Here is a 23,561-nt window from a genome sequence, read left to right as displayed (position 1 = left end):
TTTTATGTACATTTACATTATATGACACATATATTAAGAATTTTTTTAAATACTGTTTTGTTAGACTTTCACAACTACCATTTCTTTATGCTTCTCTAATTCTACCTTTTAAAATATACAAACTCATCCTCTGGCCGAATAAACAGGCTCCCTGATTTACAATAGAGGCTTCTATTAAATCTTTAGCATTTCTTCTACTCATATAGAATTTTAAATGTCTTCACTGAGATACTTTTTTCACTTCTATTTATAGCACACTACAAGTACATATGTAACAATTGGCTTTTTTTAACTTAAAGAAATAGTCAGAATAATGGGAAAAATTCGGCCCATTTCCCATAATATATATGGTATATCAGATAAGAACCTTGGATCTGGAGCCCAGGAACCCTGGGATAGAATCCTGACTATAAAATTTACTAGCTGTGCGACCTCAGGCAATTTACTTAACCTCTCTGTACTGTTGCATCCTCATTTATAAGATGGCAACAGTAACACCTACCCCATAGGGTTGAATAGGGAATGAATAATGCATAATACACTCTTAGCACAGAGTCTAGCATATAGCAAGCACTAAATCAATGGCCGTTTGTCATTGTTTTAGTGTGGTAAAAAGTGAAACGAAGAGCTGAAGAAAATTTCCCAGTTGGGGACAATATTGTTTTGAATATTATCAGTCATATAGTCCATATTCAATCATTATTTTTATAATGTGTGATCACGTTGGAATATGTGTTTTAGTGAAGGCAAAGTAATTATTCTTTGAATATAATTTTCAGGTATATCAAGGAAGAACAGACAGTGAAAAATGGAATCTTCTGTTAATGACTGGCATCTCAGACCTCTCAAACCATAGCTTCTCCCCAGTCTATTTTTCTTTTTTTCTGTAACAGCAACAAGAGTCCCAAACACTGAGCGTTGGGATTATTTATGCCATGCAATTGTCATATTACTTGGTATTTATAGAGAACTTTAGAATCTATAAAGCATTTCCCCATGCATTATCTCACTGAATCATTTACTAAGTTCTAGTTGAATACTGAATATTAATTTCAAATTTAAAATTAATTCCAACATTAAAATGGAGAGCCCAATCCTATCTAGCTTCAAAGTTGATCACAGCACTAATGACTGTTTCTGTCTCTTAAACGATTCTTCTAGGGGAAGAGAGAGATGAGCTGGCTGGAAGCTGTAGGCCACCAAGTCAACAAGTATGATTCAAGTCATCTGCTCAGTGTCAAGTATATAAGTCACACCCACTTCACGCCCTCCCCTTGCAGCTAGCACATCACTGAGGTGGGAGGCGATCATTCGTTGAAAAAGCTGGAGAACCCAGTTGCAAAGTTTCTTCTCCCCACAAACTGCTCTGCAGCAGCCTGATCCATTATCTTTTTCAGCGCCCATTATTTCAATTTAATGCCCTCATCTGCTGTCTTCTTTCCACTTGGCAAAGCTCCTCTTATCAAATGTTACTCTGTATTTAAAATCTGGAAGTTAGCTAATATGGGGCTTATTACAGCAAGGAGAAAAGACCTGTTTTGCCATTATTTATTTGCATTCAGAACTGCTTGTGTGTTTAAAGCAACTTCTTTGGCCCAGAAAGTGTCATTTTTATCACTATATTCTATCTAGACTTTCTTCAGGATCATCATCTATCACCACTAACAATGAGAAAAGCCACTGGGTACTCCCCATTTAAACAATAAATAGCTCTAGAAGGAAAGGAGATGAAGGGGTCTTGAATTAGAAAGAAATACGTACTTTAAAATTGTGGTATAAATTCCTAAACTTTAGTATATTCTTAGACTTCCTGTAATGTTAGTAATCTGTTTCTTGTTAATGCTTGCACTTAAAAGTTTCCATTTATAAGCACAAACTCTTCTCATTAAGATAACATTTTCATCATTTATTAATGTGTTGTTAAATGGTTTGTCTAGTTCTACCTTTATGATGATGTTATTCCTTGCAGTCTGAGATAAATCAGTAGTGCTTAATAGTTTCAAAATCCAGTTTTAATAACTCAAACCATAAAAATCCAGGCTTTATATTTTTCAATTCAAACTAATATTAATCAGCCAACTCATTGTTTTGGGCACCCTCCTCTACAGGTAGGAGGACACTTTTCAAAATATCTCCTCACCATCATGGCTTCTCCTCCCTTTAATCCAACTAAGGCCCTAAACTCAGACACACACACATACACAGTTTCCCACAGCAACACACCACTATACCAAAATATTTGTTTAAAAAAGAAAAAAGCTTTCTTTTTTTCTAATTGCTCCTTTTGACTCCATAACCACAAATTAAAATTATTTGAGGGGTTTTATATTTGTGTTTGATTATCTGCCTAAGGAGGATTTTAGCTTATGTTCTATGCAGGCAACTGAATATCATATGCTGTTCTGTATCTGAACTTCTGAACCATTCTCAACTCTTTCACTTTTTATTCACCACTGAAATGTAGCTTTCTAAAATAATTTAAGTAAGACCACGACTGATTCGAGGAGAAGACTTGGCTTCTCATCCATAAAATGGATTTATGATCTCTTCCTCAGAGGGTTTCTGAGGGGCTTAAATGAGATAATGTGTGTAAAGATCTTAGCACATTGACTGAGATACAGAAAGAATTCAAGGCATTTGCCTTCATCATGATGATGATGATGACAGTGATGGTGAGAATGGGGGGTGGGGCCACATAAGATATCAGACAACACCCACACTATGAATAACTGAGAGGCATCCTCAATTTGAGATATGGAGCAATTTATCACAACATGTTATACAGATTGAGTATGAAAGAGAGCAGAACCAATATAAGATGGCAGCACTACAATCAGATATGAAGTCACATTTTTCAGAGAAATGTTATTAGGTCTCAAATTACTGGTAAAATATTACTTTGGGTTTTAAATGTTTGTTTCTATAATGGAAATAGACACAAAATATTTTCAAGTTTAAAAATATTTATTTCAAGAATTGCCATGAAATTACCATTTATGTGGGGAATTAAGCAGCACAAACATTTCCCTAAATAATTCCAGAGGTTGGTGAACATGTTTAAACACATATGCTGGGAAAACACAATAAATCAAAACACAAGACACTGCAGTTGTGGTTCTTAGGATTAAATTAAGCTGTCTTATTGCAGGTTTTCATCTCCTACTATGTCTTAAAGAATCATTATTAAGTTTTATGTAACTTTCCTTTTTCCTAATTCCACATTAAACACGTAAGTATACATGTTGTATGAATAAAATTTATGGGTAAGGATGGACTTTATTCCATAGTAAGGAGCCCGAATTATGTTTTAAGACCCAAACAATGTATGACTACATTTGACTGATAGAGTAATGAGGAAAAGCCATTTTTATTATTTTGGAATTAATAAAAGCTATAATAGTGCATAGAGTAACTGCCCCCCCCCAAAAAGTCTATAACTTGATATTCCATTGTGGTGTTCCTGGTGATTTGCCTAAGAAGATCTCTCAGCCAGCCACCATTAGGGCACAAGAAGAGATATGTCGCTTTAGTTTCCATTTGTATTTGAACTGATTCTTCTTCTATTAATGCAGAATTTTACTTTTATTTTTCTCATGTTCCAAGAAATATATAAGGCTATAAACATATAATAAGCTCTGTCTTCTCCAATAAATACTGTCTTTCCTGCTTCTCTCCTAAACTCATTATATGAGTTTGGTAATGACTGTAAAGAATATTTAAGTCAATGAAAAAAAAACCTATATAAATACAAAAAAAGCATGAAAGTAAGAAAAACTTCTTGGATGATCTTCCTTTTAAAGTTTTTCCATGTGTTTGAGGACTGCCTTAAAACCAAAATATTCCCTTCCTTTCCAAAGCCCCCTGACACATATATAGAAGGATAGGAAAAGCTATAGACTCTGCCTAATTCAACAATTAACCATTACTCACAAAAGATGTAAATGAAAACTCACATAAAACATCATACATGGTATGTCCTTTAAGTTCCTTAAGTAATAGTCATAAAATGCTTATGCCGGTTTCCATAAGCTATCTGACTTCAATCCACATATCCTCTTTTTGTGGTGTACACTTGAGCTTAGAAAGACTATAGATTGCAACACTGCATTATAGTTACTAGTTGATAAATCCAGAAAAGAGGATCTTTTCCTCAGTAAACCTGAAAATATTTGGGAATTTCACACAAAGAGGTGATGCTGTAATTGAGGGACTGAAGCATGCTCAACACTTCAAAACCAGCACTATGTGCATCTTCATGGGGCTCTCCCTAAATGGGTTTCCCTTTTACTATAACAGTCATAATTCAGTCTGTCTACCAGAAACCTGAACATGATTCATGCAAACTACAGATTTCATGGAAGAAGTCTAAAAATGGCAAATGACAATAGAATCAAAGTACATAAAATATTTGCTCATGTAAATGTAAACATAGTTTTCTAAAGGGTTAGCTTATTGCAATTGTACCACCTTAACACTAGGTTCAAGGTCATCACTCATCTTTGAAGTCTTTATGTGAACTACAGTTAAAGCACACACACACACACGCACATTAAACAGCATGCATCCCCTGTCAAAAATCAGGCCAAGTCTAGGAATAAAGGATCTGTGGTTTCTGGGGCATAAGAAGCAAAAGTTTAGGAACATAAAAATATGAGGTGTCCAAGAATCAGTCAAAATAAGCAGTGTGTCTGGAAACCAGAAGGTCAAAAGAGAGATCAGAAAATCAGAACAAATTTCAATGATCAAGACAGTCAAGAGTCTCTGTGTCAGTAGTTTGACAAGTTTGACAAGCAAGATAAGAGTATCACCATCAACATATTATCATGAGCCGCTTCTGGGGCTACCTTTCCTACCCATGTATTTATTTATTTACCAGTCACTTATCTGGAAATATAATATATATTGAACACATACTATGTGCCAAGCACCGTACAGTTAAGTTTCAGGTCCCTCTGAGCTTGAGGTGCCCAAGCGACAACTGAATGGCTGTGCCCAATACACAGCTGTGTATACGGGTTTAGCGATCAGGAGAGATCCCAGTTGAACATGAATAAATGTTGTGTTGTCAGCATCTCTGTCTCCTTTTACGAGGCCATGGGCATGTAAGGCAGATTCCTGTAGGGAGTACAGAATGAGATGAGTAGACAACAAGGCCAGAACCCTGAACAACAAACAGAGATGGGAGAAATATCAGAAAAGCTCAGCATCACAGATGTCAAGGGAACAGAGTGTCTCCAAAAGGAAGGGGTGACCAGTGGTGTCAAATGCTGTGAAGAGATTATGGAGATAAAGACTGAAAGTATCTATTGGTAGAAGCTCACCTCAGGTTTGGAGGTATACAAGGAAGCAGAATATAGTTGGCTAAGAAAAACCGAAGATAATGGTAGGTCCGTGGTGTAAGAAAGAATGTATTAACGTTTCTGGAAGCATTCAGTTATGGGGGCGGGGGGAGAACTGTCATTTTAAAGAGTTTATAAGATAACAAGAAATAAAAATCAAAGTAGAGAAGAAGAGGGGGCACAGGTTTTTTTCAAAAAGAGAAATAAACCTCTGAAAATGGAAACAAATTTGAAAATGGAAAGTCTCAGCTCAACTTTAAGGGAACTGAAGTCATGGTTAAGGAAATGCTGAGTGAGTCTGAGATAAAGGAGTAGAGCAAGAAGAGTGGCCAGTATGTGACAGCTAAACCAAACACCCCTGTGCTGAGCCAGGGGTGGGGAGCAGGAGTGTAACCACAATGACTCAAAAACTCCGGGTACCACATTTAGGCAACAAAACGTCCTAACCTATAAAATCAGAGAAAATGAGAACTTCCCTAAGCCTATAACGCTTACCGTGAGGTTACCACCAAATCCAGGATTAAGAAGTGCACATTCCCCAAACTGACAGACAGAAGTCAGTCCAAAGGATGAGGGAGTGACTTGGTGAAACAAAACTGAAATTTCTGCGGCTTTCAAAATTTCTACAAGAGACAAATGTAATATAAATACCTGGAAGAGAAAATGAAGGCTTATAATGAGCAGCCCTGAAAGATACCAAAGATGAAATCAACAAAGCAACAAATTCAAATGTTTAGAAAATTAAGATAACGTGTCAAAGAGCTTATTATTAGTATGTGTCTGACACATAAAAATAATGCAATAAGCAGCAACTGTTAAGATATTACTATTAAAACTATAAGGCATATATGTAGTTGCTCAAATTTTCCAGGTAGAAGAGCCCAATCCAGAGATAGTCTGTTTTTTTCGGAAGAGAGCAATCTTCCTAAATAGATACTGGATGTAGAAGACCAACTTCATTTAGAGCTGGGAAGCCAGAGTGGATCTGGACAAAATAAATAAAATCATCATCATGCCAGGACACCACACCAAATAGACATGGATGGTTATGTGTTTCTGCAACTCAGTGGAAAGCTTTTGCCCATTACACTGACGTTTCATTATTAACACTGAACAGAATTTCTAACTGGGGTTATAGGGTAGGGCTCTGTTTCTATTTGCACAGGGTGTGTGTGTGCATGCATGTGTGTGTGCATGTGTTTGAACATTTAAGTATATGCATCAACATGTCAGATGTTATTTTCGTTTCAGAGAATTGGATGTGTTTCTTTACTGGTATATTAATAAATTTGTAGTTAAATTTCATCCCAAAAATTATTTAAGACATACATCAGTATATCTGAATATGGATCATATGCATCAAAGACAAAATTTAGTGACTACAGGTAAACTTTGGAGAAAGTGAGCAATGTTCAGAGTAAAGAGAGAAAGGAATAAGTATATTTGAACTACTGATCCATTCTTTCCCTAGAGTCATTAATTATTTCATTTCTTTATATATATTAAGTTCAAGCAAGTTTATCAAGTTTTATCCCTCTACTGGTTTGTAGGAAAGTAACAGTGTTCACTACTATTACTCCATCATGGTAAAGAGCTAAATTAATCATGGTTATTCAGTGTATCCTTACAGGAGATCTTCTGTGCAAAGATTTTTGTTATAGATACTATGTACACAAGGCCACGTGATGACTGAACCAGGCTATGAGAGGAGAGATCCCTAGAAAAATGTCAATTCTTTTTGTAATCTGTTCTCTTTTACATGATTGGATTTTTAAACTTTGGTCTAATCAACTTAGGTTATTATAGGTACAATTTTGTGAAATATAGAAATAACGGAATTCAAATTTTATGAGATTATAACTATAAAATGGGTTTAATCTCATTCTTTTTTTCAATATCTATTTTTTTATTTTATTATGTTAATCACCATACATTACATCATTAGTTTTTGATGTAGTGTTCCATGATTCATTGTTTGCGTATAACACCCAGTGCTCCATGCAGTACCTGCCCTCTTTAATACCCATCACCAGGCTAACCCATCCCCCAACCCTCCCCTCTAGAACCCTCAGTTAGTTTCTCAGAGTCCATGGTCTCTCATGGTTCGTCTCCCCCTCCGATTTCCCCCCCTTCATTTTTCCCTTCCTATCTTTTTTTTTTTTAACATATAATGTATTATTTGTTTCAGAGGTACAGGTCTATGATTAAACAGTTTAATATCATTCTAATTAGAAATATTCCATTGTTCCAGAATTCATCTATTCGGTAGTATCATTTGGTGGTAAAGAAACTATCGGTGGTATATTTGGTTCTAATTAAAATTTCTTGGTTCCTTGGTTAATGGAGAGTTGTGACACATCTTAAATTCATTCTCTGTAGAGTTATAGAGTTATAGTTTTAGTATAATCTTCAGGTAATCCAGGCCAAACAATGCAAATAATTCAGCTTTGAAATTTTAGAATATACTAGAAATTTCTAAGCATTGGTAAAATATTTATAAATGTAAAATACCTAATTTTCCCTATTAATTTCTTTTTTAGATCAGAGATCATGAGGTATGCAAAGTATAATTGTAGGTTTTTGACAGATATGGGGACTACCTGGGATGAAATGTAAATATGAAGTAGACATAATTAGAACTGGCATTCATTCCTTCATTCATTAACTCTGTTCCAGAGTTCCACCCCTGGGCATGCACAATGGGGGACAATGATTTCTTCCCTTTCAAAGAGGTCACAATCTATGTAGAAAGACAAGTACACAAGAAACTATAATTTATTTCTTCATCATCCATCATTTTGGTTAATGGTCCTTTATACTGGTTATGGATATTTAGAATTTTAACAATAGATTCTGATGATGAATCTGCTCTTAACAGAAAGACGATTTCTATATTCCATTGTCACTTCCTCAAGAGCATCTTCCGGTTTGATATTTTAGCATGATCTTCAGATATTTTACTGACATTTATGTAAACATCTCCATTGCAGAGAATAAGTATAGAATGTATCCAACAGAGACTATTTGGGCCAAAGTGGTCTTGTGAGCTATTAGATCATGTTTTGGTCATTAAATTATAATATCATGGTACTGTTAAATCCTATGGGGAAAAAAGGAGGCTAAAAGACTGGAAAATGGGAAAGCAAAGTGCCAAGTCACTGGGCATTGATTGGAGGTGACCTTCTAATTTATAACTGGATCAGAATTGACCAGAAACCATCGTCATTCTAACCAAAACTTTTAAGCAAGCTATATCAACAAATTATGGTATATACAAAAGTGCAGTGCTATGCAAAAGATAGGGATACATTATGACCCATGCCACCATAACTCACAACATGTAAATCTATTCACAACTGAATGTTATAAAAACTATGGAGGAAATAGAAGGAGAGATTATAACTTGCTAAATAAGATCATAATCTCCTTATAACAATCTTCAATGTACTACCTTACCACAAAGCTAGGTATGACCTGTAAACCTTTGGTTGACTTGTTTATGTTGTCATTGTAATCATTAGCTTTACAGAGATGGTCACTACAAAATCAGAAGATAAGGTGATGATTTAGTATAATGTGGGGGTGCAAAAAGATTCAATACCTACATGTCCATGGCAGGTATTAAAGGGCAATGTGTAAGAAGGGACCTATAGCATCAGCTGGGCCCATATGGGGCAAGGACTTGGGGACAGGTAAGGGAAAAACATTATGAGGCAAGAAGGTGATGTGGGAAAATGGAAAAGCCCCAGAAGAAAGAAGAAAAATAGAAAACAATTCTTCAAGAGTCAGAAGGAAGCTGGTATGATCAAAGAATGTCATCTATATCATGTGGTAAGTCAACAGACTGAGGCTTGAGCCCAGTTCCAAAACCTTACTGTGACCTTAACTATACAGTGGAGATACTGACAGAACCTATCTTACTGAGCTATGGAGAAACTTAAACGATATAATGCAAAGACACAAAGTGAACTATCAACAAGTTAAAATTTATGGATAAATAGAGCAAACCAGGAAGAGAGCATACTTACAAAACAGGACAAAAATCAACTGTGATAAAATATAAGTCATGGGAATGTTAATATATTAACATTAAAAGGACCTATCCACTACTGAATCAACCAAACCTATGTAAGATTGATGTACTACATCATATGCCATTTTGGAAAGCTTATATATTTGGAATCTGTCATTTTCTCTCAAATAGTTGACTTCATGTTGCATTAAGCTCAAAGAAACGTGAAACTACAGGACAATTACATCACTACATCCTCTCATCCTTCTACATAATCACCGTAACAATGGTGCAGACTGCTGAGAGGTAAGTCTCTTGCATTTCTGCACATTTTGTAGGCAAGGCACTATAACTACCCTTTGTACCAGACTATTTATTCAAGTTTATTTGTATAGAGGACAGCCTTGGAGGGTAGAGCTGGTGTTTCTCCCTCCAGAGCAAAGGGAAGACATATTTACTGTCCATTCTAAAAAATTAAGGTTCCCTAAGTTCAGCGTTCCTCTTGTAACACAACCTATTACGTATACAGGTATTACGTGGCCCTCTTTGTAAGAACTGAAGATCAGAGAATTGCCTTACATTCTGACACACTGGCTGCTGCTAAGGCTGTAATAAACTTTTCTGTCTCCAATCCAAGGATAATGCATCTCCTACCAATATCCATTAAATTGTGGCAGGCTAACTTACTAGTTTGCAAGTAGGGTAAAATCGCAGGCTCTTCACAATTCTCAACACAAATTTTTCAGGGAAAATATACCCCCTTAAGTAACTGATAAAAATATATGAATATGCCATTTCAGGAGACTCTTCAGATCCCCTGAAGCCCATTTAACTGACTGCTATAATGTTCTTGGACCATGGGTTTAAAAATCCCTGTATAAGTCAGGAGAGGCTATAGTCAGGGCTTATCAAAAGTCTGCATAACCATGTAAGGAACAGATGCTGCCAGCAAATGAATAACAGCAAAACACAGCTAGATGGTAATGTGTGCCCTTGGAACAGGACTCAGTAAGTGAGTCTGACTACAAAAGAAGCAGGACAGGGACTGGCTCTTGTGAAGTCTGTTGTGGTTTGGTTCAACCCAACTCTAAAGACTTGATGCGGATTCCTTTCTACAAAGACCTCTACGGCCATCTATACATTCCACATTTAAATCCTACTTCGGCACTGAGCGGACCCTTCAAACCTTAGTGTCACAACATACCACCCAATTCTCAATTTCTTTACTTGGTAGTAGCTCTTCTTACCACAGTGAGAGACTTTTAACTAGATTTTTTTTAAATGTAACCAATGAAAATATGTACAGCACATGTGTTTAACCCAGCTCATGAAATCTGCCCATTTTCATACTCAATCATGTGAGAAAACTAATGTATCATTTCTAAAACACTGTCACCAGAAGATAGAAAATTGTCAGAAGAGGTATTTAAAAGTGTTGACGAAGGTATCTCTTGGGAAGGGGTATATATGTGTGATGTGGAGAGACAGGCAAGGACACACTGGAGACTCTCCATGTTCTAATAAATTGAAATTTTGGTATTATTGCCTCCTTTTAAAAAAATGAAAACAGCTTCATTCCTAAATGTAAATTGTTCTAATCAGATTATCTGCTAACACTCAGCCAACATTAGCTCTGAGAAAGTACAATCTTGATGCAAGAAGACGGAAAGATAGGAGTTACAGAAGAGTGTCTACCATGCTATGCTTTTTTTGTTAATTTTACTGGGTGTTTTCATAAGAGAAAAATGGAAAATTATCTTGTGAGGAACAGAGTGTTTTTAGGAAAAATATTTTTATCAGTGGTGTTAAATTATCACTAAGTATAAAATAGATTTAGGGGATAAAATGCTCTTAAATCTACAGATAATATATAAAATATAGGTATTATACATAGAGCAATTAGGCAAAAAGGTTAATTATCTCAGAAGAATATACTTGCAGTATCTATTTATGTCACTAATTAGAAACTTTTAAAAGGAAATAATAAATGATGAAATGATACATGTATTTAAAAAGTCTTTATTAGAAGAAATCTTATCCTAAAATCATAAATATTTAAATCTTTCTATACTACAAACACCAAATCAGTTCACCTTTATAAGTGAGAGAGAATTAGAAGAAAGCTCCCTGCCTGGGTGGCTCAGTCTGTTAAGTTATGCATCTGCCTTCAGCTCAGGTCACGATCCCAGGATCCTGGGATCCAGCCCCACGTCAGGCTCCCTGCTCAGCTCAGAGTCTGCTTCTCCCTCTGCCCGTCCCCCTGCTCATGCTCATGCTGTCTCTCTTGCTCTCTCTCAAATAAATAAAATCTTTAAAAAAACTTAAAGAAAAAAAGAAAAACAAGGTCAGAAAGAAAGAAATAATTGTTGTCATTTGGGCAAATAACTCACTACAGAAATTTATTTCTTTATAAATGTTTTAGGAACACATGAAATTTTCAGAGATTAGTTATTCCCTTAAGTGCTCGCCTGTCCATCAAACATTACATTGTTAGCTTCCTTCTTTGTGGTATATCATCTGGTTTTCAAATATTTCCAGAGTTGTTCTACCGTCTCAATTGAATTTAACCAACAAATGTATTTATCGCTAAACACTTTTAGTGTTTTTCTTTAGTGCTACCTTGAGTCATGTGCATAATATGTCACTTTAAAATATAACTTAATAGAGCCTATAGCTTCCACTGCAATCTCTCTCTGGATATTCTTGCAATAAAAAGTTTCCGTTCAAAGATGTTTTTGTGGAAGAAAAATATTTCAATATCCAATATTTTATTGATTGAAACCTACATGACAAGCATTGCATTTGATCTAAAAACTGTAATAGTTTCATAAATAAGGAATATTTTTAAGTACTACCACCACTGGGGAGAAAGAAAAAAAAAAACATAGACCTCAACTCATTATTTTGTATCATATATCCAAATAATTCAAATCATGTAGTCACAGATTTTTGTAGCTGGAAGGAAATGTTAGCAACTGAATATACTAAGAAACTAAGGCTCTAAATGGTTAAAGGACCTGTGTAGAGAACACCTTCCTTTAAAGATAATGAAACCAGTGGCCAGGATTTAGGCCATTACCTGTTGTTCTACTAGCACCCAACCAGCAAGTGACCAATGGTACTTCATAACGTACTGCCCTGACAATCTCGATCCCCATGGGCCCTTGTGTTAAGTATGTATCTATTACCAAGGAAAGGAATTCTCCTTGCTTTCTGCCTGCCATCTGTTGTAGACCAAAGTCCATACCCTTTGGTACAGCTGTACTTTAGAGCTCTTAGTGACTTACACTCTAAGGTATTTTAGTAGCAGTCTAATATCCTGATCCAGGGAGGTTACAGTATTACTATTACAGTTAATTCTTACAATATACAAAACCACATTAGCTGGAGGATGGTGCTACTATCATAAAAAAGGCTATGCCCCAATCATTTGTTTAAGTTTCTATGCAGCTACACCAATATTGTGCAAAAACAGGCCTTGGGAAACTCTTAATTTCTGAAGACAAATAAAAAGATGTGCAACAGTTCTTTCTTTTTGGTAAAAATGTTCTAGCTTGTTAGTGGTTGTTTGTGTCAAATCCGAAATGACTGCCAAAAGACACATCTAACTTTTTACAGCTATCAGCTTCCCCACATGAATGGGAAGGAACCCATTTTATTTTTTAAATGATTCTGATTTTCTTGCCCTAAAAACAAACAAAAAAAATAACATATGAGATTAAACCCTACATATGAAACCATGTACAAAAGGAGTATAGGTTGTGGAAAAATATGCCATCATAATGTCTTCTGCTATCTGTGTTGCTAACTATAACTCTTGCATATATAATTCCATTATACTTTTATAATTCAGGGTTTTGAAAATGCTTTTGAACCATTAATATATTTTCCTGGTTAAAATTCTTTGAGATGTTCTTAACAAGAGTCTTAGATAATGAATTTGGGCAAACTCTGGAACAGTCTTTACAGTATTATCATTCTCATTAATTTTCAGAACTACCCACTGTGTTGAGATGATTGTCATGGGCCTAAGACTTCAATTTGGCTAAATATTTTTGCATATATTTCAACATATAAGTAACTAACAGATGTTTAAGTGTTAAGTTCATATGGAAGAAATGGTTAAATGTGTTTAATCTCATGATTTCTTTGCAACACTAATTCTTATTTGACTATTTCTTTATGTATTTCACAATTTCCTCTATGCTTTGGTCTACCATGGGCCAATAATTCCAAAATCTCTTCAAAGATAACAAAACAATCCTTTAAAACATTCTGGAATTTAAGCCATTTATGCATGTATAATATTTAACATATGTAGCATCACTAGTTTTTTGAGAGAAAACCTTAAATAGTAACTCAAACATTATTTTTATAAAATATGCAGAGTTCATATAAAGCCTAGGACTGTACTTTTTTTTTTCAGTTCTTTTATTTTACATAAAAAGAGTTCTCCATTTATATTCCTTTTCGGCTTTAGCAACCTGACATAGGAGACTGCCCTAACCTGCCAGAAAAAGATGGGTAGGAAACTAAAAACAATATTACTTTTAAGAGAGGTAATGCAGCACATAGTTCCATACTTTCATCCGGTTTATTTTTTTTTTCTTTGCCTTTTTGGTTATCTCTGAAGACTGCTTCTGTTTCCATTGTTTCATCCTTCAGCATTCACATATCAGAGCAATAAGTATTTCATTACTGGTTTATCTGTCCAGAGGCTTGAGAAGCGGTAACAATTAACCCTCCCTTCACAGTGATTGATACAGGCTTTGCTTTCAATTTGTTCCACTACACAGATCATGAAATTCTGAATGCAATCATCCTCATTGACCTACACTTTCAAACACACGGCTACAATGAGACGAAAGTAATTATTAAAAGGAACACTGGACTACTGAGATCTGAAACAAAGTCTTTAAAAAAATCTGTTAGATGACCTTCTGGTGAAATTGGCAAATTTTGATGTTAGGGAAAATGATAGCTTTGCGTCCCTGTCTGGAAATATTCAATGCAAGCTGATCAATGTATATTACGGTGATTGTACGGACTACAGTATATACTCAGAAAATGAAGAAAGCCATTTTAGAACTGTTACCAACAAGAGTTAAACTGTTAACATTATAGCTTAATCTAAATTTTTTTCAAGGAAATTAAACTTCCTGATGTGTGTAAAAAGAACAAACAGTGACTATAGCAAAGAATGAAGGTTGGAAAAGCAATAGCTTCACTTTGTAAGAAGAGTTGCCTACCTGAGTCCTACATCTACCCTCTCCCCCTCCCTTTAGATGAAGATTCACAGTAAGAAATGAATACATTTTTCACAAAGTCTGAAAAATAGCTTCAAATAAATATTAATCTACTGCAATCGATATATATGAGGGATGGAGAGGGGCTAGCAGGACAGTGGTGACTACAGAACTATATTAAAACAAGGGTTGCAGTTAAAGAAAATCAGGGCGGAAAGCAAGGCAGCAGGCCTGAGGCTCTAATCACAGAACAGAGTGATGGAGATGAACCAATACTGCATGGATTAGCAATGAATTATTTTGAACCGTAATCATATGCCTGCACAGAAGAGAGGCAAAAACTAGCCATTACTCATAAACTGATCTGCTGATTTCTTCGGGGGGGGGGGGAGGGAATGAGAATAAATTCATATGCTAAACTAATTCAGAATAATGAAAACCTAAAGATGTGGTTACACTTCAAGTAACATTCTATTTTTAATGTCTGCCACCTACCACATAATATAGGGTGTTTAGAATATAAACTGTAAAGTGCTTGGATTCAAGTAGGTTTAAACCGACCATTTCTTCTAAGATTAGGATGTGATATAGCCACTCTATTCTCTCCCTATTCTTCCTTGGCCAGTAAAACTGTTTCTGGATAACTTTAACATGCCCAAATGTAAAATGTTTGAGTATTTAGTTATAAAGAAGCAACAGCAATCAAGAAATTAATTTCCTTTAGCTCACCTAAAAAAAAATCATACCAAATGAAGATTCAATTGTTAGAATTAATTTTGTTAGGAAGAAAAAAAAATCAAAACTGCTGGTAGCAAGAGATTCCTGAGATTCTTATGAACAGACTGTTTAAATGAAGAGCACTTTAATCAGTAGAGGAATCCTCACGTTTCTAATGTCTTGCTGTGCATTCTGCAGGTTATAGTAGCAGCTGGTAGAGGTCATATATCTTTTGTGAGCATCCCAAAAAGGCTCACTGCCAGACTGTTAAATTATGAATAAGCAATGAACAAAAGAATGCAGATACGGTGGTGACAAGATAATCCAAGCAAATTTATCTATGACAAATTTCACAGGATTAACAAATTACATTTACAGAGAACAATAAAAATGTGTAAAAAAAATGATGAGCCTACTTTTCCTTACAGCATTAGGAAAACAAAAAAGTCACCAATTCACTGCATATATGTAAATTTAACTCGATCTAAAGTAAGACATTTATAATATGTTCAAGATATCTTTGTAACATTTTTGCATTTTAGGTAGATATAATACAAGCATGGTAGATCTAATTTATATTTTATACATAAGTTATGTTGTAAACAGTATACATGTAGGTTTTACATACAAATCATGCAGGGCATACAGAATCTTGTACAATAAAAAAAAAATCATCCCATTCATATATGAATAGAATATATATGTTTTTCAGAAATAAATTCTGAGGAACAAATTCTTTGTATAGGAAAAATACTCCCTCAATCAGTGCAATACATATTAGTTACTAAAGTACCCTTATCCTTTGATGTCTCCATTTTCTAGGACCAGAGAGACAGGTTCTGCAAACAGTTTCAATCATTCCATCTGCCCCTACCAAAACACCACACTCTTTCTGTGTAAAGTGCTCCTGAAAGAAGTTTAGAACTAGTATCCTTTCCCATAACACGTGTTACCATGGTGGAAAGGAAAATTCATAGATTGGAGGGTAAGAGGGTGCCAATTTGAGCTATATTCACATAAAGATGACCCTTAATCCAATATTACATTTTTCTTTATAATAAAATTCTTCTTGTAAATCTTACAAATGAAAAAGCCCCTGTCTATCAGAAGTAATGGGATATAACTGAAATGACCTATGATTTCATAAAGCGGTCTTAAAATGCTATGTGGCACTACTTTCAAAAATATGAGATAAAGATTTAAGCTTTAATGTTATATATAACCTAGGTACCCAAGTCAGAGCCTTTTAAATCTGCATTAGCATATTGATGATAATAAAATACTGTAATCAGAAGTAATTTCTTTTAAGGTGATCTGAATGCTATTTTAAATTTTGCAGCTTATTTTTCACTTATGCTTCCCACTGACTACTGCTTTTTATCTTCAATATTTTAGCAAAACATCTCTCTAAATGAGCCCTTTCCAACATTTTATAAGGCAACCTATTCTTTATGTAAACAAGAGATTTTCTGAATGTAAAAGTAAATATTTTATTAAAATACAAAAGCAAAATACTCAGTTCTTTCAAGCACAAATACTTAAGCACTGCTTATCTAGTCCTTTCAAGGTCTGGAATTCCTACTATACCTTTTTTTTTTTTAAGCTATTTGGTTGACACTATTACATCCAAAAACACAAAGATAAATGCAACATGCTCCTCTACTACCTCAAATCTAGCAGACATTCTACAATGAGCCGTCATGGTGTCAGATGTTACAAAGTTTCCCACAGTACAGCTTTTGTCAAAAAACTGTTACATGCCAGACCAACCCCTAGGATTCCTGGCCTTAGAGAAATTAAAATGTTACCAAAGACTCTCCCTTCCTGAAGACGCTACAAGTGTCTTGTGTGCCCACAAGGGAAGAGGGACTAAATAATGAGAACTTACCATTTGTGTATTTATTATGGTCCATTTTTAACAAGTTTTTAATTAAATGAGTTAATATATGTAAAGCCCTTAGACTAGTACCTGGCACATAGTGCCATATAAATGCTTGCTGTCATTATTATAATGCCAGATGATTTGGCAGGAGGCTAACATGTATGAGTCCTTATATATTTCAAAAGACTCAGAAAGTCTGTGAGGCTGTTTCCACCCACTCAGTGGCAAAACTATCATAAAATAAGAATGTCTCAACTGTAATCTTTAGACAAACTGTGTCGCACTCTGAGGCACGGATAACAGTAACGGAGGAGGTCCTGGAGTACTTCATGGTCTATATCCAAAGAGGTGTGTGTATGCGGCAAACCGTTTTTTGTTTTTTGTTTTTTTTTTAAGAGAGACAGAGAGAGCACAAGCAGGGTGAGAGGCAGAGGGAGAGGGAGAAGCAGACTCCCCACTGAGCTGGGAGCCTGACGTGGTGCTCAATCCCAGGACCCTGCATCATGACATGAGCCCAAGGCAGATGCTTAACCATCTGAGCCACCCAGGCACCCTGCAAACCGATTCTTCTAAAACCATGCCGTAACAAATCTTCCCCAAAGTACACATAGCTGTGGAGCTTGCCCACAAAACTATGGGAATGTGAAAGAGTAGAGGGAAAGTCATTTAAACATGAATTATTCTTCTAACTTTATGAACACTGCATTTCTGAAGTTCTCCAAACATCTGACGAACGACCAAGAAGCAGAGATCTAGGTCACTATCCGTAGTGCTCGGGGTCTTCCTGCCACAAGAGTTCTCTGGCATCAGCGCAGAAATCCCTGGCTCCACAAAGTCCAAAAACGGAACACGTGCACACTGCTGTTAAAGGTACATTCCTACAAAGACAAACCCAAATTCAGTCCCTAACTCTACTACCTTCCTTGGGATGATTAGCGTCTCTTCTTGACCAAAAGTGGGGATATCAGCACTGGCCTCCCAGGGCAGGGGGGAGCCACTGAGAACACTACTGTGAGGTCTTTAATACAGGGCCCGAAACACGGTAGTGCCCTATAACCACTGATTATTATCATGTGTGATCTATTTTTATTTTTTGAATCCCACCAGAGATTGTTTCTAAAAATCGTCTATAATTTCACTTACATTTATATGGCATCTTTTCTTTCTTTCCTCCAAGAACCTCTAATCAGTTTACAGTCATTAGTTACAATATTTTACAACCTGGATACCTACACTCCCCCTCCCCCCCAACACTAAACTAACAGAAGTCCAAACAGATAGAGAGCTTTATTTATATTTCTATGAATTCTGCACTTCCTCCTCTTGCAGAAAAGGGCGTTTTCTGACTCTCTATAATATTTTGCCTGTCCAGTATAAGAACAAGTCTATGACCAGAGCAACTGCTCTTACAGAGTATTTTTAACTACCTTCTCTGGCACAAGTCATGATTGTCCATAGTAGAGGTTCAATAAATAAGGCTTAGTGAGTGAACCAATCAATAATTATACTCGAAGGCCATGAGCACTTTGGGCCATAGTAATATGCGATTTTCATCTTGTGTCTCATGATTTTATACACAAGACCACAAATATTCCAATTAATTTACCAAAACATTATGCTCTAGAAATGTATACAGACAACAACTTCAACTGCTGTTTAATCTTGTCACTACCCTAGTCATTTCAGATACAGTAGTAATCACTTTACTCTTACCACGCTACGTCCTGCTTGTGCACTGTAGTATTACTAAAATTACTACAAATTATTCTAACTATGTAAGGTTCTATCAAACTTAATAGTGCAAACATCCTATTCACACTAATGGGGCCCAGAGCAGTAAAAATACCATTCAGTTACAGTTGGTTTATTACACTGCCCAATGAGGAAAAAATGGGGGGGACACTATTTACTGTGAAAATACTAACATCATTAAACGCAAAGCAATGTAACTGAATTTTTACATAAGTTCTAGAAGTAAAGATTTAAATATTAGTACAGATCATAGTACAGATTTAAATATTTCAAGTTTCATATATTCCATTATGTGCAGCTTTGGTAGCATTCAAATTTTAAAATTAATATTTAATCAACTAATCAACTAAATTTTCAACATACCAACTCTTTCACTAACTTTCAGCCTTTTCTAGTGTAAACAATTAAGGAATGTCTGTAAAACACCTGAAGTTAGAATCTTAGCCTCTGCAATGCAAAATTTTTAAAAAATTTAACTCAAAAGATGAAATGTTACCCAATAGAAAGAGTGGCCATGTAAACATAATAGGAGGGGCCAGTTCTCCTCTCATGTGCTCTTAATTTTCTTTAAATTTAGCAAGCAGCATTCTGCAGAGGAAAGAGGATTACAGGAATGCAGGAAAAATAAGAAAAGAGAAATAGAATATCTAAGGTTTACATTTAATAGTAAAGCACTTAAGAAAGTTCATAGGGAAAAACATTACCAGGAGAGATTCAGAAATATTTGTGACATATCCCCCACAAATATCTCACAAAATATAAGGCTCTACAGCTTTAAAAATAACTAAATGAAAGCTACACTGCCTAAATCCTCCCCCAACAGTGCTGCTTTACAAAAGCACATATCTATACATCTTATCATAGAAAACCTCACCACAGAGCAGGAGATCCTGGACATCAGGGCCCATTTCAAACAGACACAATTTTCACGTGCCCCTGGATTCCATCCAGACTAAGATCTGGGACACAGTAAAAGTACTGAGGGGTTCATGGAAACACCAGCATTCCCATAAAATAGCTCTGTTGTAGGTAGGGGCAACCATGGTGCAGAATTTCAGGGGAAAAGCAAACTTCATATCACTAAAACTACCAAACCATTCCAATGAGTAGATTATATTTAAATCACAATGCAATGCTTATCAATTCATCTCACATCACTTTGAGTCAAGTAAAAGTCATATTTTTAAGAACATGCAAAGATACAGGGACCAAAACTACTCATAATACCACTAGTAACTTTTTTTTTTTTTTTAACCAAAAGCATCAAGTAGTGCTGATGTCAAGTTTGCTTCTTGTAACAAATCAAATCTAGTGACTGGCATATTACAGATTTGGAGTAGCTATTTGTCTCTCAATTCATAAACCAAAGACTGGGAATATGGAAAGATGTTGTAATGTGGGAGGGTCCTACATAATAAAGGTCATTATAACTCCTGGCTCCAGAGCTATACGATCTAATATCCTCTCTGGTAGTTCGATGATATGCCCATGCATTACAGTTCTTCTTGACAGTCTGTTGCCTTGGAAATATTTCATTATTTCAGTTTTTCCATTTGTAGACCCTTGGCCTTGTGATACGAAGGCCATCCTATTTCATATTTTCGATTATCATTTAAGCAATCTTGTGGAGCTATTTATATATAAGCAAGTGTTAGACAACGCATATCATCATTTATCACCATGTTTAAGCTTACAGTGTATAAAGAAATACCTCCAAAAATAGTCTCCACCACCACCTTCACTTTTAAACCAAAAGCCCTGTACTATGGGAATATGCTTTGCAAACCAGCATGGGCACATCACATGCTTGACACTTCTGTCTAATTTTCTTGGTTATACATCCACATAGTGGAAAAACTCTGTGGTAGTGCTACATAATTTGCAGCCTATTGGAGTTTAAAGAAAAATCAAGCAAGTTTAAATACACAAGGTTTTCAACTTGTTCTGTAAGGCTCTCAGGCTCTTTCTGTGTGTAAGAGTCAGAGAAATTTAAGCAGTACTAAATAGTAACCAAAGACATCAGTAAGAAAAAGCTTCTTTTTTTCCAAAATTTACTCTGTAAACATTATAAGAAGGAAATAACTTTTGTACTGTACTACTAAACTCAGGTCAGACATTTTATAAATTAACAACAAGACCACTGAAAAAATATCTCTTTTTCTGTATAAGTTTGTGATTACTGGTGTATTTGAAAAGCAGTAGAAAGTAGTGTCCATATACTCCTTCATGAAATCAATGATTTGGAAACCATTTTGTAAATAAATGGGAGGATATCACCTAAAGCCTGTCCACAGAAAGTCATGTTTTATAAACATATGTGTTCAACTGTTACAGAGAAATACTACTACTAACCAACAAGTTCCAGGCAAAAAATTCACATAAAGGTGAAATTACTTACTTCAAGCAAGTAACTATGAAAAACAACCCCCTTCTGAACAAACCATCTGACTTTCCATTTCTCATTCCAAAACCAAATCAACTAACATGTGTCATGTTTACCCTTAAAGTGTTAAGAGCATTTAAAGCCCTAATAACAAAGTGAACCCTCGGGACATAAACCAACTGTTTGGGTAACGGGCCAAGTTTGTGGTTTATTCCTGTGTGAAACATTTAGTTTATAACTCCCTTCCTGTATATCGCTCCTTCGGCGCCCTACCTGGTTATTACTCCTCCCTCTCCCTACAGGTTAAACCTTCTCAGATCCAACCTTTAAAATGACAGCATCCGAGCTGAACAAGAAGATGCTATTAAAGGGCATTAAATACAGTATATCCTCCTACAACTTCAATCAGAATTTCAGACCAAGTGTTATTTAGTTCAGCTCTCAAGTGAAGCAGAATAACAAATCGTGCACTTTGATTTACCTTCTTCGAATGCCAAATGGAGACAGGTGATAAAGAACGCGCTCAGGCAGAGGCTATGAAGTTTCCTCTAGAAATTAATTCTATCTTCAAGATTCCTATCTCAGAAAAATTCCCAAAATGGCACACAAATAGGCCTCTGCTAGAGAGATTACTGGGGCCATCCCAGTAAATACATTTACTACCAACAGAACTGGGGAAGGAGGACGGGTGGAAGGGAGGAAGGAAATCAATTATAAACTTCTGATCTGAAAAGGTATTCATTACCATGTTAAATAAAAAATAATTATAAAAGACCTGCGCAGTGCTCTGAAAAAATTTTTTCTTATCTACAAGAGCAATGTACTTCATATGTGAATTCTTCATAAAACACTGAATATGCCTTTTAGCTAGTATGAGTTTTCAGACAGTTAAGGCTATACACATTCAACATCTTTAGAAACTGGATCATGCCTGATTTATTTTAGGTATAGGATTTATATAGAAATTATCCAGAGTTTAGAATTTGTCAATTATGCACCTACCTAACAAAATTTTTCCCTTAATCCTGACAATTCTGCTGAAGGAAACAAGCAATAGCGTAACTGAAGCTTTCTAATGAGTATGTCTTAAATCTTGTTTGTCTACCCTCTACTTGATGTAAGCTATAGGTTAAATGCTATGTTGTATCAAAAAATAAAACCTCCCATGTAATAATAATTAAATCTTGCAACTACCATGGACTTCCCTCATCTTTTTTCTCAAGTTCACTTAGACCTATGAGGGAAGTTGTGGGGGGGCATATATCTAAGAGCATTTGTTTTCCTCTTGAAGCAATGAGTAACATTTCATACTTCCTACTGAGCATTTCCTCTTTGGAGACAGAAAAAGATACTTTGCACAAACCAATATGCTATATGCAATTAATGTCATTAACGCTGCCAATTAATAGCAAATAGGATTCCAAACAAAGTAGGCTGGGTGGACAGCAGGAGGGAAAACCACGTGGGGCGGGGGGGGGGGGGGGGATGCTTAGTTACTATGCAATCTAACAATGCCATTCTCGGAGGACGGTTAAGGATATTTTGAATACAAACTCCCTTTCCCTTTGGCTTTAGTTTAACTAACTTCAAACAGACGTGCTCGGCCTGGATATGCAATTCTCACCAGGAACTTTTTAAAACACAGATCCCCAAACAGTAACTAACGGGGCATAGACCGTTCCAACTGTTGGCACATTTTGAATCTCGCTGTTTACTCGCTAATTTGGATTTGAGGGTTTTCTTCTTGCTTTTTCTTTTTTTTCTTCGGGGAGCGGAGGAGTGGAAAGGAGGGCAAGATGAGAGCAAAGCAGGGCAAAGCAAGAGACCCACAAGTTGCCAAGGCTAAGGACGCAGCCTGGGCGGCGGGGAGGTGGCGGCCGCGCGCCTCTATCCTCCCGGCCCGGCCTAGCCGCTCCGCGCGGAGACAGCCCCTCCGCGACACATTCCGGGCCTGGCGCGAGCTCCGTTCCCCGCCCCCGGCCTCCTCCTCCTCCTCCTCCTCCTCCTCCTCCTCCTCCTCCTCCTCCTCCTCCTCTCCTCCTCCCCCTTCTCGCCTGCCTTCCCTCCCCCTCCCCAGCCTCATTCCTTCCTAGAGAGCAGCTGCCAAGGGACCTGCGGCGGCCTCGGGGATCCCCCGGCCCCCCACCCTCACTGCTGTTCCTCGTCACACAGCAGCCCCTTCTCTTTTTTGTTTGTTTCTCTTTTTCTTTTTTCTTTTTTTTTTTTTTTT

The 23,561-nt window shown here is 36.2% G+C and overlaps 1 protein-coding gene across 9 annotated transcripts in view; it reads right to left on the bottom strand.

Annotated features, from left to right (window-relative positions):
• The window catches only part of NPAS3 (neuronal PAS domain protein 3), an 835,099-nt gene that overhangs the window by 806,281 nt on the left and 5,257 nt on the right, over nucleotides 1-23,561 (bottom strand). The gene's annotated exons all lie outside the window — the stretch shown is intronic.

The sequence above is a fragment of the Callorhinus ursinus genome, unplaced genomic scaffold (genome assembly GCF_003265705.2).
Source record: "Callorhinus ursinus isolate GAN/ISIS: 27379988/994484 unplaced genomic scaffold, GSC_fseal_2.0 scaffold8, whole genome shotgun sequence".
Taxonomy (NCBI): Eukaryota; Metazoa; Chordata; class Mammalia; order Carnivora; family Otariidae; genus Callorhinus; species Callorhinus ursinus.
The sequence above is the reverse complement of the archived record's forward strand: the minus strand, read 5'-3'. Positions and strand labels throughout refer to the sequence as shown.